This window comes from Mya arenaria, chromosome 12 (assembly GCF_026914265.1).
Source record: "Mya arenaria isolate MELC-2E11 chromosome 12, ASM2691426v1".
NCBI lineage: Eukaryota > Metazoa > Mollusca > Bivalvia > Myida > Myidae > Mya > Mya arenaria.
The window spans coordinates 3,239,055-3,250,047 of record NC_069133.1 but is presented as its reverse complement, the minus strand read 5'-3'; positions in this window follow the sequence as shown (position 1 = coordinate 3,250,047).

The following is a 10,993-nucleotide window of genomic DNA, read 5'->3' as shown; positions in this document are numbered from 1 at the left end:
TTGCTGTTAATGCCATGTTTGCTGCTAATGTCAGATCTGCTGTTGAGGTCAAATTTACAGTTAATGTCAAATTAACTGTTTAGCATATTTGCTGTTAATGTCATATTTGCTGTTAATGTCATATTTGCTGTTAATGTCATGTTTGCTGTTAATGTCATATTTGCTGTTAATGTCATGTTTGCTGTTAATGTTATATTTGCTTTTAATGGCATGTTTGCTGTTAATGTCGTATTTGTTCAAGGACGCATTTCTGCTTGTCATGCTTCATGTTCTGTTGTAAAATCATGTTTCTTGAAAATTACTTTAACCATTATTTTTATTTGGAATGCCTCTTTGTTTTATAGGTTTACATGTGCTTGATATGATTATATTAGTATTAGGAGATTTTTGAGATAGCAGCTCAGATGATAATTTTGTGGCCCTTTTTTCAAGCACATACAAGAAGCTAAGCCATGTACATACAAGAAAATACATTCAAATGGTAACAATAACATTTATAAAGGGACCTACAAGCATCCAAGAACTTCATGCAAGAAGGACTTCTTCCTTGAAAGTCTTTCTAGAAAGGACAAAAAAGATGTCACCAACTTCAATTAACCAAGGACCTACAAACAGTTACAAGCTTTATTAATGGAAAGACCTGTTAGTAGTTACTGACCTATTTGAAGAAAAGAATGTATACACTCCAACTTAATCCAAAAAGTCCACTAAGAAGATGCTAACTTGAGTCAAGAATGTTATTTATGTTATTTATGTGTGTTAAGCAAACTGAGTAGCAATATTTGTGGGCAAATAAGGCAAGTAACCTTTGTATTTGATTAGCTCTTTTTGCTGGCAGTCATGTTGTATGCATTAATTGATTTTAAGCAATATTGTTAATCTCATAGTTTTAATAGGTCTTTTTACTGGCAGCCATAAACATGATTTAAGACACTTTGAACCATTGTTTTGTTTTATTACATTGTTTTGCCTCTTTTTGCTGGTAACATCATGATCTTTGTAATGAGTGGCATTGTTTTAAATCATTATGTTGTAAGTTTATTAATGGTTTATTAAATTGCAACTATGACCGAAGTTTTAAGTGATTTCAAACCATATTGTGGCTATGTTTAAGTTTGTTGTTGGCAGTCATGAAATATGTATGAGTACATTTTGAATAATACGTTTTTTGGTTGTGTGTTTTTATTCATGTTGTTCCCAACCATGGGTTTTGTGTAATGCGATTATGGATCATTTTGTTAATACCTTACTCTGTTTTGGGATTGTATGGGAGCAGTCTTGATACGATTTTAAAGTGATTTTGAACTTTTTTTTATTGATACCTTCTTATGTTTTTAAATCCCATTTTGCAGTCATCATGTATGTACCTTAGTTTGTTTTGGGCACTTTGTTGGCAGCCAATTTCTATGTATTAGATGATTTTGAACCACGTTGTTGTGTTGAAACTTAAGTTTGTTTTAGCTTTTAATTGTTGGCAGCCATTAGCTGTTATTTAAGTCATTTCGTACCACTTTGTTCCGTTGTAACCTTTGTTTGTTTGTTTAGATCTTTGTTGGCAGTTATGATCTTTGTATTGAATAGTTTTGTACCACTTGGTTTTGATGCTAACTTAGTTTGTTACTATCGTTTTGTTGACAGCCATTGTCTATGTAATTAGTGACTCTGTATTGCATTGTTGTGTTGCTACCTTAACAGCCATTATCTACGTATTAAGTGATTTCGTACCAATGAATTGTTTCTGTACCTTGATTTGTTTTAGCGCTTTGTTGGCAGCCGATGTCTACGTATTTAAAGGTTTTGTACAATTTTATTGTGTTGTAACCTTTGTTTGATTTTAGCTCTTTGTTGGCAGCCATTATCTTTGAATTAATTAGTTTTGTACTTCTTATTTGTGATGTGAAGTTTGTTTGTATTTGTTCGCAGACATTATGTATGAATTAGGCGGCTTTCCTCCAAGTTGTTGTGTTGTTACTTTATGTTGTTTCAGCTCTTTATTGGTAGCTGTCGTCTTTGTATTTAGTGTTTTGTACCACTGTTTATACTGTTACATTAGTTTGTTTTTATTTCCTTGTTGGTAGCCACAATTTATGTATTCAGTTATTTAGAAACTTCTTGTTAATATCGTACTATGTTCACGGTTTGTTTGCTAGCAGTGAAGTGATTTTCAATAACTTTTGTTGGTACCTTAATTTGCGATAAATACCTTTTGCAGCCATGGTCTATGTAATGATATATTTGCAGACTAAGGTTGTTTGTTGTTGATTGTTTTGCAGATTGCATGTATGTTTAAAATGACTCATTTTGTTTTTGGCTCTTTCTTTCAGCCATTGTCTCTGTATTAAGTCACTCTAAAGCACATTTGTGTTATGTAAGTTAATGCGTCTCTTTGTTGAAAGCAGTAGTAAATGTATGCAATGATTTTAAACCATTTTGTTCTTACCTTAGTTTGTCATTATATATGTTAGCAGTAATAGTTGTACTACCTTAGTTGTTTTGACTCTGTTTGCCAACAGCCATTATATATGTTTGCAGTAATAGTTATACTACCTTAGTTGTTTTGGCTCTGTTTGCCAACAGCCATTATATATGTTTGCAGTAATAGTTATACTACCTTAATTGTTTTGGCTCTGTTTCCAACAGCCATTATATATGTTAGCAGTAATAGTTGTACTACCTTAGTTGTTTTTGCTCTGATTGCCAATAGTCATTATATATGTTAGCAGTAATAGTTGTACTACCTTAGTTGTTTTTGCTCTGATTGCTAACAACCATTATATATGTTAGAAGTATTTGTTATATAACTTTAGGTTGTTTTGGCTCTGTTTGCCAACAGCTATACTATATATTATATTATATTAGTTGTATTACTTAAGTTTGTTTGGACTGTTTTTGCTAAAAGCAATTATATATGTTAGTAATTATAGGTGTACTACCTTTTTTGGCTTTGTTTGCTAACAGTCATTGTTTACGTTAGAAATAAAAGTTTTGTTTTATCTTGCTTTGTATTTGACTCTGTATGCGAACAGGCACTTTATATGTTAAAAATAGTTTTATTACATTTTTTGTTTTGGCTCTCTCCGCATACAGCCATTATATATTTTAGTTTTATTACCTTAGTTTGTTTTTACTCTGTCTGCTAACAGCCTGCCTTTATATATGCTGGAAATAATAATTGTATAACCTTAGTTTTATTTGGCTCTATTGTGCTAACAGTTTATCTATATGTTATAATTAATAGGTGTTACCTTGGTTTATTTTTGCAATGTTTGCTTACAGCCATTCCATATGTAAGAAATAATAAGTAGTATTATTACCATTGTTTTGATTTGACTCTGTTGTGCTAATCGCCATAGTATATGTTAGAAAGAATAGTATTATTACCTTAGTTTATTTATTCTCTGTTTGTTACAGCCATTATATATGTTAGAAATAATAGTTTTATTGCCTTAGTTTATTTTGGCTCTGTTTTAACAGCCATTAGATATGTTAAAAATAATAGTTTTATTTCCTTAGTGTATTTGGGCCCTGTTTGTTGACAGCCATTGTATGTTTTTGAAATAATAGTTTTATTACCTTATATTGTTTTGGTTCCGTTTGCTAACAACCATTATATATGTTAGGAGTAATAGTTTTATTGCCTTAGTTTTTTCGCTATGTTCGCTTACATCCATTGTATATGTTAGAACTAACTGTGTTTTAACCTTAGTTTGTTTTTGCTCTGATTGCTAACAGCCATTGCATTTGTTAGAGATAATAGTTTTATAATATTAGTGTTATTTGGCTCTGTTCGTTTACAGCTATTATATATGTTCGAAATAATAGTTTTATTGCCTTAGTTTTCTTTTGGCTCTGTTTGCTTACAGCCAATGAATATGTTAGAAAGAATTCTTTTATAACTTTAGTATGTTTTGGCTCTGTTTGCTTACAGCTATTATATATGTTAGAAGAACTAGTTTTATTACCTTAGTTTGTTTCGACTGTTTTTGCTAACAGGAATTACATATGTTAGAAATAATCGTTTTACTACCTTAATTTGTTTGCTTTGTTTGCTAACAGTCATTGTTTATGTTAGAAATAATAGTTTTATTACCTTAGTTTTTTTGGCTCTTTCTGGTTTTGATCATTGTATTTACCTAATTAGTAATTTTGAACATTTTGTTTTGGACCCAGTTTGAATTTCTTGACTTTAAGTATAACCATGTTCTATGTTAAAGGGTATTTTTGCACCGTATTGTTGTTATCTTAGGTTGTTATTTACTCATCAGCCATTGTTTATGTATTAAGTGATTGTGAACCATTTTGTTATTAATTCATCTTGTGTTTGCTTTTTTGATAGCAGCCATGGTCAATATGTTAAATGAAGTTAAAATATTATGTTGTTACCTTAGTTTGTTATGATTGACTATTTTTGTAGCCATGCTCATTACACGATGATTTTGAACCAATTTGTATAAACTTATCTTTGTTTCTGTATAGCTATTTTTGATGCCAGCCGTGGTTTCTCTGTGACATTGTTTTTGGCAGCCGTGGTCAAGTTTAACATATTGAATCATTTTCAGTTTAATGAATGATTTAATTGCAGCCATCATCATTGTATTAAGTGATTTTTAATCATTTTGTTGCAACCTAAGTATGGTTTTGGCTCTTTTGTTGGCAGACAGAGCCTATTTGTTTATTTTATTTTGAATTATATATATGTCTGCTCATTTAGTTTGTTCTTGATCATTTGTTGGCAGTGGTTTGTGTATTCAGTGATTTTTTTTTTTTTCAAACATTCAGCCATTATCTCTATGCATTTAGGGATTTTGAAGCACTTTGTATCTGACCCAATGTGTACGTTATAATTCATTTTGAACCATTTTGTTGTTATATTATGCTGTTACTGGCTCTTTTAGTGCAGCCATTGTCTATCTATTAAGGTATTTTGAATCCATTTGCCTTAATTTGTTTTTCGTTCCTTTTGTTACTTATGCTATGCAAGTGATTTAAAACAATATGTTGTTATTTTAGTTTGTTTTATATTTTGGCAACCATTGTCAATGTATTAAGTGATTTTAAATCTTTGTTTCATTACCTACCTGCGTTTGCTGTTTGTTTTGGTAACCGTGTTATATGTTAGTTTGAATGATATTGGCGCTGACTTGTTTGTTTTTGCTCTACTCTTGGCATCCATTATCTTTGTTTGGTGTGAATTTAAATCATTTTGTTTAGTTAGTTGATTTGTTTACATTTATTGTGCATTATTGAGTGATTTTGAACCATTTTGTTGTTGACTTTGCGAGATTAAATTCTATACATCTGCAGCCATGGCGCAAGTGTGTTTGGACCATATTAATATTACTATGATATGTTTTTGTTGACAGCCTTTTGTAAAGTTTACGTGGTTTTGAATGATATTTAGTGTTTTTTTATTATTTACTTTTGCAAACATGGACACCATCTGTTTGGTGATTATAATCATTTGTTGTTGCCTTGGTTTATGTTGGAAGCTCTGTTATATGTTTTGAACATTTTTTTATATTACAAGTAAGTATTTTAAGTTGGATACAATGGTCTATGTTTTAAGTGTTTTAACCAATGCTACTACCAATTTTGTTTTGGCTTTCGCTTTTGGCAGCCAGTGTTTATGCTATATCTGACTGTGGACAATTTTGGGCGTGACCTTAGTTTGTTATATCACTTTTTATGATGGCAATCATTATTTATGTATAAATAGATTTTGAATGATTTGTTTACATCTGACTTTGCATCCATCATCTTGTTTTCGATGTGATTTTAAATAACAAAACTAACTTTTTTTGTTTGTTCTATTTGTTTGCAACCATTATGTACTTTTGAAATTTGTTGTTGTTGACCTTGTTATATTGTTCCGTTATGTCTGCAGACATGGTTTGTATCTTTAGTATTTCTAAGAATATTGCTAATACACAATTCTGTGTTTGTTGCTTTGTTGACATCCTTGGTGTATGGTTTATATGTGGTTTACAACGGTTTGATTTCTTGTTGTTTTGATTATTTAATCTTGCAAACATTGTCCATCTATTAAGTGTTTGAACCATTTTGTTGCTACTTACGTTTTTTTTGCTCTTTACAGAGGATGACATGGTTTATGTATGAGGTGTTTAATCACACATCCTTGTGACTTGCACTTAATTGTGAATCCTTTATCCTTGTGACCTACACATCCTTGTCTTATGACTCAAACATCCTTGTCACTCACATTTGTGACTCACACACCCTTGTGCCTCACACATCATTGTCTTGTGACTCACAAATCTTTGTGCCCCACACATCAGTGTGCCTTTCACATCATTGTCTTATGCTTCACACATCCTTGTCTAGTGACTTACACATTCTTGTGCCTCACACATTCTTGTCTTGTGACTCGCAAATCCCTGTGACTCGCTCATCCTTGTGATTCACACATCCTTGTGCCTCACACATCCTTGTCTTGTGACTCATAAATCCTTATGACTCACTTATCCTTGTGACTCACTTATCCTTGTGACTCGCACATCCTTGTTACTAAAATGTTATCATTCACGACAAGAACTGTTCGTATTGAAATTGGTATTGTCCGGTACCTTCTAAATGTCCCAGATCTTCACTAAAAGAAAAAAAGAACAATGTATTTATCTCTTGGGAAAACTGCCTCTTCGGTAAGGCACGGCTTATATTTGGTTCTGTAATATTGACCGACATTTAAAGATAAAATGACCCCAACCAAGAAACATAACATCCTTGGAAAGGGCACTGATTCTGTACTGTTTTTCATTTCTAATAACAATTAGTTTTCTATGCATTTAGTATCTTTGCCTATCTTTTGTATGTTTGACGGTCCTATACATTACCTTAAACAAAAACGTATGCCCACCTTTATCTCACGCAATGAAACCACCTGTTCAGTGAAAACAATAATTGCAAGTTAGATTAATAAACTTTGACTTGGTGCATGTATGAACGTCTTTATAGTGCAAATACTTGTACGAAAAAAAAGGTAAATCGTATTTCAAGCATGGTAAACAATGCTTAGATGGCTTAGAATAATGATTTGTTTAAATTTGTTATAATTTGAAATGCCACATTATTAAAAAAGTAACCATGTTGTTAATATAATTATTATGTTACTATGCTACTAATAACTATATGGTTTCTTTTCTATTTTCAGAAAACCTTTCAACATCACGGAGACCAGTCTCAGAGAGAAAATAAACCAGCATATCACCATTTTTATCGACGTTTTTCCTCTACACAGATACGCTACCTGACACTAGAAGACGACTCTAGATCGATCTGAAGCCTGACACTTGTCGTTCCATTTCGATATCATTTGCAGCCTGACAGCTATGATTCACTGTTATCTTCATTGATATACTGCCGGACATTTGATTTCCCCTAGCATGCTGGGTCATGCTTTATTGCATGTAACCTCAGTCTAGTACTAGTTGTATATCGCTCAAATATAGCATTGCAGCCTGATGTTTTACACATTGCATCTCTTCATATAACAGCACTTATCCATTCCACTTTTGAATAAATATGCAACCTGGCACACGTTGGCCCCTTCATCACAACAAAAATGCAGCCTGATATTGGGTCCCCCCATTTCTACGAAGAACGGCAAAATGCCTCTAATTTCCTACCACAACACCATAAAGAACCCTGATATTTCTGGTCACCTGAACATGCAGCCTAACACTTGCTATCTCATTCATCTCTACATAGATCAGCAGCTAGTCATATGTTGTCATTTCCTTCACTACATAGGCAAGCTAGTTGTCGATTTCAACTCACTGTTCTGCTACAAGACGCTCGTTTTCCAATCCATCACTACATAGAACTACAGGTTGGCTCTACGTGTTGACATTTGTCAATTATCATTTGTGATGCTCTCGATCTCATATATAACAGCAGTATGATACTAGTTATCCATTCCATCAATACATGTACATGTGCAGCCTTAACCCTTATGTGCGACTTGATCTCCTTATAATAGTGCAGCGGGAATCTAATTGTCCTTTCCAACTAAACATATAACTGGGTATTGACACTTTGTTGTCCATTTCATTTGTACGTAACACTTGTTGTAACTCTATATCAAAATAACAAGTACAGTTGAAACTCAATGGCTCGATATTATAGGGACCGGCTAAAATACTTCGAGCTTCGAGAATATCGAGCCAAGCGGGATTACTTACAGAATGTTTTTTATATTCGTTACTAAAAGTCTTGACATCGACCCAAGCAAACAAAACAAAGTGTGGAATTCTTACGCGGGACCCTCAAGATATCGAGCCATCCGATCGAATTTTATATGAACATAGAGTAAAAAAAATCGGTCCTTTTAATCTGGTTTGAGCCAACGAGGATATCGAGCCATGAGATATCGAGCCAACGAGTTTCGACTGTAGATATATTTACCCGTGTTGTGCATCCCATCTTTAAATAAACCTGCAGGCAGACACTAGTTGTCCTATCAATCTCTACAAATAAATGCAACCTGATTCTAATTATCTACTCTATCTCGACAAAGGACTACAGCAGCTTGGTACTTGTTTTCTGCCTCATATATACATAGATCTTCCCCATTAGTTAACTGCTGCTTGTCCCTACCCCTTTCTCTTCATATAATTTAAGTTTGATAATAGTTGTCCAGTACTCTCTTCAATATTTTAATGGCCAATATTTAAACTAGAATCGAAACTTTAATTAATACAAAATGTTCGGTCGACGGAAAAAAGTTTAGTGGTCAAAACTTGAAACCAATGAAAATCAGTATTTTAATACAAACAACATCCAAAGAGAAAATGTTCGGTCGTCCAAACAATTGGAAGTCGTCAAAATGCTTAACCATTGAAAATTAGTATCTAAATGTGTACTACCAAATGTACGGTCGTCCTAATAAATAGAAATTGTCAATATCTAACTAAAATCGATGGTCAATATCTAACTAAAATCGAAACTGCAATTGATAAAAAGGGTTCGGTTGACTAAACAAGGTTTAGTGGTGCAAATGTTAAATATTTAAAAATGAAGTTTGATGTAAATTTGTCAATGACTTTTTCAAATATTTCAAATCAGTATTTAAATGTACCGAATGTTTGGTTTAAAAATAAAATGGGCAAAAGTTAAGCTAAAATCATAATGTAGATTGACCAAATGTTCTGTTATCAAGATTGATTTTAAGCAGTTGAAATCAGTTAAACTTAAGTGAAGTGTTATATTCATAGCTTGTTTTTTGAGATATGATCATATGTCCCAACAAGCTGAAATCTTTTCACCAAACATTCTTTAAGTAAGTCAATCCGAGGTTTTAGTTTTGATTTAGGATCATGAAGAGTTATCTAACATAATTGTCTGAAGGCACTATTAAGTACCAGCCAACAGAAAGAAGAAAAAAATAATATATTCCGCTCCTAAGTCTCCTCAGTCCCTCATGAGAGGTATCGATGGAAAGAGGACATTAATATGCATTCCATGAAAAATGAATTTTGGAATTTGAGCCAGTACTGCCGGTACAGTAATGTGATGAAAATTGACATTGAGGATTTGCAAGGCACAAATGATTGCGTTGAGTGTGTTTTAAATTCAACGGCGTTTTCAATATTGTGTATGTCCCCCATTAACCCAAGTGAGTTCAGTGCACCTTTTACGCATTGACGCTACAAGTCTGTGCAGGAATCTAGTCGGAAGTAGGCCCAATTCCTGAGCAATGGCGTCACGTAATTGATGGACGTTGTACACGTTCCGTGCCCTAATCCTCCGTTTCATGTAGTCCCAAACGTGTTCGATTGGATTCATATCCGGCGATAAAGCCGGCCATGGCAACGTTTGGACATTGTTTGCCGCCAGGAAGTTTTGAGTCAGCCTTGCAGCATGGGGCCGTGCGTTGTCCTGCTGTAGGACAGTACCTGGATGGGCAGTTAGGAATGGGAGAACAATCGGCTGCAACACCTGGTCTACGTAACTTTGTGCAGTTAAGCCATTACCGCGTCCTCGACCATATTCGAGGAATACAAGTTGGGTTTTATGATGGTGTGTAAACCCTGCCCAAACTATAACGCTCGGCCCACCCAAGTCATTCTCAATGACACAGGCGTCCGTAAACCTCTCACCAGAGCGTCGATAGACATGTTGACGTCGGTCGTTTGAATCAACGTTAAATTTACATTCATCCGTAAACAGAACGGTTTGCCATTGATTCAAGCGCCATCTTCGATGACGTAACGCCCATGCTACCCGCTGACGCCTGTGATTGGGAGTTAATCTTGCTCCACGATATGGCCGTCGGCAACGTAACCCGACTGCCTTGAGACGTCGCCGTACTGTTCTGGCACTTATGCGAGGTCGATGACGAGCAGGTGTGTTTCGTGCCGTGTCATTTGGAGCGGCAAAACGATGACGTAAGTGTGTAAGCTGAATATGCCTATCCTGACGTAAGGTCGTTTCACGCGGCCGTCCGGAACGTGGGAGATCTGCCACGGTGCCATGCCTTGCGAATTTTGTACGTAATCGACGAATGGTTTTCTCATTAAACCCGAAATGACGGGCTACATGTGCGCCAGTTGCACCAGCCTCAAGTTGGCCTATAGCGCGCGCACGTTGCTCATTTGAAAGCTTCATTTTATAATGAAAATCAATATTTTCTTCAAATATTCTGATGTCTTCCGGTCTGGATATCGTTAGACAAAAGGATAAGGTTAATCATTTTATCCAATTGGTCACATTTATGTATACATGAGGGAGCACGTGAAAAACGTCGCCGGTAGTGTATCTCCATTGTTAGAGCGCAGACGACTATCAAAACTCAGAAACCGGTTTGAAATACATGCGGTATAAATTAGGCAAAATTTCAAGGTCGTAACTTCACGCGTTTAAAAGATATTATGGAAACCCATACCGGACAAGACTTTTGGCCATTAGTATACATTTATCCTAATGAAGAACGCCATTGTCAAAATGGAAAATGCGACTATACTGCGATGGTGCCACC